At 37.8% G+C, this 6,613-nt stretch overlaps 1 non-coding gene across 1 annotated transcript; it reads right to left on the reverse strand.

Annotated features, from left to right (window-relative positions):
• Window positions 1–239: 239 nt before the first annotated feature.
• Window positions 240–346, reverse strand: LOC141503709 (U6 spliceosomal RNA). The gene has a single exon (XR_012473038.1). It is a non-coding gene; the product is annotated as a U6 spliceosomal RNA (small nuclear RNA).
• Window positions 347–6,613: the final 6,267 nt, after the last annotated feature.

Below are 6,613 nucleotides of genomic sequence, written 5' to 3' on the forward strand. Positions count from 1 at the left end.
TATATGTGTCATGTTCCCATTTTGACCTTATTTTGATAAATATTGTGAGAAAGTGATCTATGTTTAGCTTCTGCCAAACCAATTTCCAATTTCTCCAGCAGTTTTTGTCAAATGAGTTCTTGGGTATTTATTATAGGTAACTAATCTCTTCCACTGATTCATGCCTATATTTCTTAGCCAGCATCAAATTATGTTGATGAGTCTGTATAAAATGGTTTGAAATCTGGTACTGCTAGATCAAAAATAGGAAACACTTCATAAATGTGCATGTCTTCTTTATTCAGAGGTCATGCTAATCTTCTCTGAATCACTCCAACTTTAGAATTTATACTGTTGGAGCAAATACAGAGTAAGAATTGAATAAATGTTTGTGAACTGAATCATACTGAATTTCTGAACCCTCACATAGGACCTACTTCTCTACTGCCTCTCATACACAGTTATTCAACACTAAGGAAATAATAATTTCTAATATTTATATAGATAGTACTTTAAGGTTTGTAAAGTATTTTACACTATTATCTCATTTGATTATCTCAACATCCCTGTGCTATCATTATTATCCTCGATTTTTCATGAGGAAACAGGAGTTGAGACAGGTTGAATGATTTATCCAGGGTCAAATAGGTAATAGGGTCTGAGGCTGATTTTTGAACTTAATTTCTTTTGATTCCAAGTCCTAGACTCTTTCCACATTGCTAACTAACCCCTCCAGGAAACCTTAGTGATGGCTCAGAACTGCCCCACAGCTGAAACTCATTCATTTTAATAAGGAGGGTGTGGTTGAAGATCAGAAGGCAAGGTTTAACAGGAAGCAGTTAGCAGGTAGATATCTTTAAGAACTAACATTTATTTAACATTTACTGTGGGCCAAGTACTTTACAATTATTATTATCTCCTTTGATCCTCACACAACAACCGTTGGGAGGTAGACATTATTTTACACATGAGGAAATTGAGGCAGAGTTTAAGTGCCTTTCCCAAGTTTATACAACCACTAAGTGTCTGAGACTAAATTTGAACTCAGATCTTCCTGACTCCAGGCCCAGAACTCTATCCAACTTAGCTACCTCTAAGTTAATGGAACTAATTCATAATGTTCTCTTGAGATTCAACTAAGATATCTGCTAAGTATCTTTGCCAACTTTGAAACAATATACTCTTTGCTCAGTTTCCAACCATCTGATTTCTTCACAATCAAACCTGACCTCAGGTCTTCCTTGACCTTTGGATCTAATTAATATATCCTTGAAGACCCAGATTTCTGGTAATCCCCAAACTCTCCTGATTTGAGTCTCTATTGACATTGTATTTTCTGTTTATGCCAACAATTAACCTTCCTGACTTAACTCTTGCTTCTGGTACCTGAAGATTGAGACTTAATTGCCAAGTATTCCTCCATCATGAGCCCACCCCTGAGAGAACCACACCAAGTCAGACCTCAGTCAGCATCTAGGAGAATTCAGTCACCACTTCCCAGCATAAATCTATTCATAGGCTAGAAGACAATTTGATCATTAGCATTTTTAGACGAGGAAAATACAATATGATTTAAAATAACAAAGATTTTTAAGTGCTTTTTAGATTCAATAGACATAGAGGAATGAGACAGCAAGGTGTAGTGGTTAGGGAGCTATCAATGGAGTCAGAGGGTCCGAGATCCTGTCCCACTTCAGATACAGCCTGGCCATGTTAGCCTGGGCAAGTCACATAAGTGCTCATTTTCCCAAAGCAATTATTAAGATAAATTTGGAGCGGGGGGGGGGGGGGGGGGGGGGGGGGGGGGGGGGGGGGGGGGGGGATGGTTCTAATCTGCTTTGGATGAGGAAGTTCTCTCTCTACCAGGCACTCTCTAAGCCAAATGAAATCATGACTCTAGTGCCAAAAAAAATGATATAAAAAACACAGCATAGTAAATTCAAGACAGGGCACATGCCACTATTAGTGGTAGAAAGGCAAGAATTAATGATTTGTGCCTCTATTTGTTAGCTCTCATTTATGTTTCTAATATCAAAGAGAAAATTACCTTTGAATTTCAAAAACATTCATTGAGGAATTCCCCTGCCCCCCAATATATGTATGTAAATGTATATATACTTTCCCTGCTAGGCTACCTACAACTTGCAAGCAGGTTCCCCAGCTGCTAGCTAATCCAGGTCCAAGGGGTTTTTTTTTGGGGGGGGGGGGAGTCCCACCTTTCTATATCTTTAGAGACAAAATCATAATAACATGTAATACTATGGAGAGGAAGCTGGCCTTGGATTCAAGAAGACCTCAATTTAAATCCAATCTCAGACATTTACTATCTATGTGACTTTGGGTAAGTCAATTTAACCTCTCTCTCTGCTTTAATTTACTCACATGCAAAAGGAGAAAATAATATCATCTATCTCTCAGAGTTGTGAGGATAGAATGAGATATTTGTAAAATACTTTGAAAACTGTACAGTGTTGTATAAATGCTCTCTATATTATTACTAATTTTAGTATTCTAAGTTCTGAGTCAGATGTAATGGTCATTGGGAGTTCTACCCCCTTTTTAAAGGGCTTTCAAATTAAGAAGACCCTCCTCGGTGAGCAGTAGAAATCTGTTTAATCAATCTAGCTACATGAACATTACTGTACTCTTTCCCAAGATATATTATTCTATCTGGAGCTGAGGGAAAACTCACATTTTAATGTATCATCCCCAAAAGTAGTATTATGCTATCAATAATTAAAATATTAACAGTCTCCTAACAATAATTATGGGGCAACCAGGTGGTGCAGGGGATAAAGTACCAGATCTGGAATCAGGAAGTCTCATCTTTCTTACCATTTGAGTGACCCTGGTCAAGTCATTTAATGCCATATGCCTCAGTTTCCTCATTTGCAAAATGAGCTAGAGAAGGATGTGAAAAACCACTCCAGTATCTTTGTCAAGAAAGCCCCAAATGGAATCATGAAGAGTTGAACATTGAGTGAAAAATGACAACTGAACAACATTTACTTGGTTTGATTTATTTAAAAAAAATCTCAGTTTTCAAAATCTTGAGAAAAATACTAATGCCGGTGACCTAGTTCCCAGAGATACTGATTCCCTAAGTGCCGTAGGCTTAGTCTCATGAATTTCACTCAGGGAATCATAATGTTAGCCTAATGAACAATAATAACAGCTCACATTTACATTTTACAAAATGCTCTCCTCCTAACATTCCATTTTATAGATGTAGACACTGAAGTTCAGGTTAGTTTCAGTAATTTGCTGCCATTCACCCAATGTCAGAATAGGGGCACAAACCCAGATCTATGCTCTGTGTGTCCATTATGTCTCTCTTTCTAGCAAAACTGACCAGCTGCTGAACTATAGCGAGGACAGACACATACCTAGACCAGGAACCAAAGAAAAGCAAAATCCATTTCCTGGGCTCATGACATGACCTTGGGCAAATCACTTAGCCAATCTGTGCTTAAGTCTTTCCATCTGTAAAATGAGGGTTAATAATAGTTCTCACCAGGTACTGTTTTCAGGTCCTTTGATGTAAGTTTCCAAAGACAAAGGACTGTCATAATTATTCCGGTTGCAATAATGATGAGAGCAATGAAGCCTAAATTATTTATATTTGAGTTGTCAGACCCTGGTTTCCTGCTGCTACTGGTGAATCACATAAGTAAATAAGCAACCATTGCCAGAAGCCAAAAAACCCAAATAAGGAACCCTCTTTGTTCTTGGAAGAGATTTCTCCGCACTGTCAGATAGTGAAAATAAATAACCCTGAACTTGACATTGGAAGACTGGTTCAACTCCAACAGTTCTTCTCCATGTGACCCCAACTGAGTTGCCCAACCAGTCTCAAAGTAAGTTTTCTTATTGATAAAAAGGGAAAAAATAACTCCTGCCCTACCTACCATACAGAACTGTTGTAAAGATCAGACCAGAGAACAAATGTGAACACTCCATAAATACAAACCACTATATGAATGTCTTCCAGTGTTGTTTCCTCCACTCTCCAGGCCAACACAGATCAGGAGAACTTTGACAATTAACTTAAACAAAGGTTTCATATAATGACCTAGCACAAGGTTGAAACAGACCTTAGAACCAAGCTAGGTTAACCTACATTTGAATAAGAATGCCTTCTATGACAAGAGAGGTCATCTACCTTCCTTTTGAAAACCTATCATGAAAAAGAACCTTACAGCTTCCCAGAATGGCACATTGCACTTTGGGCTATTATAAAATTTTCTTTGGATAAACACACTTGCCTCTTTTGTAAAACTCAACATTGTTTTTCTCCTATTCTCTTGAGCCATAAAGAAAAGTCTAATTATTCTTCCATGTAACATGTCTTAAAGTGCTTTATCAAATAACTACTATGTGTAAGGTACCATGAGAAGCACTGAGAATACAGCAATAAATAGCATGGGCCTACTCACAAAGGAATTGCTATCTAATAGAGATGATAAGCACCAAATTAATGAGAGAAAGAGAGAGAGAGAGACAGAGACAGAGACAGAGATGAAGGAGACAGAGATGAAGGAGGAGGAGGAGAAGAAAAAGGAGGAGGAGGGGGGAGGAGAGGGAAGAGAGGGGAGAGAGAGAGAGAGAGAGAGAGAGAGAGAGAGAGACTAGAAGATCGATAACAAGCTAATGAGAAATTTGAACTAGAGAGTAGTGATATTGAATAAGGTAAAACTTCAAAGAAGGGGAGGAATTGTATAGTCTCTTCTGTGCCAAGTATTTGCTAAGTAGTTTTTAGAAATATCAGATCATTTGAGCCTCACAAAACTGCAAAGAAAGTGCTATTATTAATCCCATTTTATAGTTGAAAAAATTGGTGTCTGAGATTAGATTTGAACTCAAGTCTTCCTGACTCCATCCTAGTTGCCTCTATGTAAGAAGGGCTTTTGAGTTGGGCATTGAAGAAAAAATCAACAGAGATGAATGAGGAGGAGGAAGATGGAAGTAGACATACATGAGATACAACTCACAGAGAGAAGAAAGGGAAAGGTGGGAAGGCAGGTCATTCATAATCCCCCAAAAAAATTCTCATGCCCCCTAAATCCTTTCTTACTGTTTATCCCCATGATGATTCCTGCTGCCGCTGCTGCTGCTGCTAACCTGCTTAGATCAGTCACTTCCAACTGCTCCATCTGCCTACACTTTTTTCTCTCCCTTAGCTTCTGCTAACTACAGCATATGTAAATAAACCTTTTCTGTCCCTAAAAAAAAGAGAAAGGGAATGAGAGAAATGGATTAATGAACCCAAAAAGTCATAAGTGAACAGTTCACTGTACATGAACCAACATTACCCTGAACATAGCAAACAGTATCCAGCTCAGAGTAGCAAAGGGGCAGATTTGGTCAAATGGAAGGGCAATTTTCCTAAGTCTTGGAGTTGGTCCAAAGTAGAATGAATTGCCTTAGAAAGTAAGCCTTGAAGATAACTCTTCTGATCTCAAGTTTATTCCCTGTGGGAGATACTACAGAGGAACCTCTGTACCTTCTCCCTTCTTGTTTCTGTGTTCTGGCTTCCCTGGAATACTCCAAGTACCATCTTAAAATCTCACCTTCTGTAAGAAGTCCTCCTTAATATTAATCCTCCCCATCTAAGATTACCTTGAATTTATCAAACATACATACATATAGATATATATCTTGTTTGAAAATTTTCCTCATACTTGTCTTCTCCACTAGAAAGTGAGCTCTTTGAGGACAGGGACTGTTTTTGCCTTTCTCTGTATACTCAGAAACAGCCAGGCAATAAAACACTAGCCCTGGAGTCAGGAAGATGTGAGTTCAAATTCAGCATTAGAAACTTATCAGCCATGTAACTCTGGACAAGTCACTTAACCTCTGTTTGACTCAGTTTCCCAAACTGTAAAATGAGGAAAATATTAATACCTATCTCCTAGAGTTTGCTATGATGTGAAATTGAGATAATAGCCATAAAACATTGATCAGTGTCTAGAACATAATAGGCAACTAATGAACATTTATTAGTTGACTATCAGTTCAGATTCACCTGGATGACTCTAAGGTCTTTTCTAACCCTGAGATTCTATGAATGCAAATGAACTTCTCCAGTCTGAGAAGACTAGTTTTTCCTAATATTAAATAAATAATTTTTTTTCATTAGAGTATCCAAATATGCATTGCCGCTATATTCTCAGGACCATAGTATTTTTCTATCTGATTTGTTGCCAAAAAATCTCCCATATACATTGTCTCCCTATTTTAACATGAGTTCTTTGAGAGAAGTAAATACCTTATTTATCTATTTGTAACACATAATAAATACTTTTTCATTTTAAACCAATTCACCTTAGCCACAATAATCTAGCTCAATTTTTTTATAGCACTTTAAGGAAGGAAGGAAAGAAGCACATTTATTGAGCACCTACTATTTCCCAGGCACTTATAACTGATCACCAAATAAATACCAAGAATACTCTAACTGGGATCATTGCCCAGAAAAGGTTCCTAGGCCCAGAAGACCTAACTAATCTATTGCTCTGAGACACCTTGAATTCTCTCCATCTCCAAGGGACTTCTAGAAAGGTCAGAAAATAGTATGGCGTTTGAAAAAGTCTCAAACAGAACTCATCCACAAAACATTAACCCCACTGTCAGT

The sequence above is a fragment of the Macrotis lagotis genome, chromosome X, assembly GCF_037893015.1.
Source record: "Macrotis lagotis isolate mMagLag1 chromosome X, bilby.v1.9.chrom.fasta, whole genome shotgun sequence".
Taxonomy (NCBI): domain Eukaryota; kingdom Metazoa; phylum Chordata; class Mammalia; order Peramelemorphia; family Peramelidae; genus Macrotis; species Macrotis lagotis.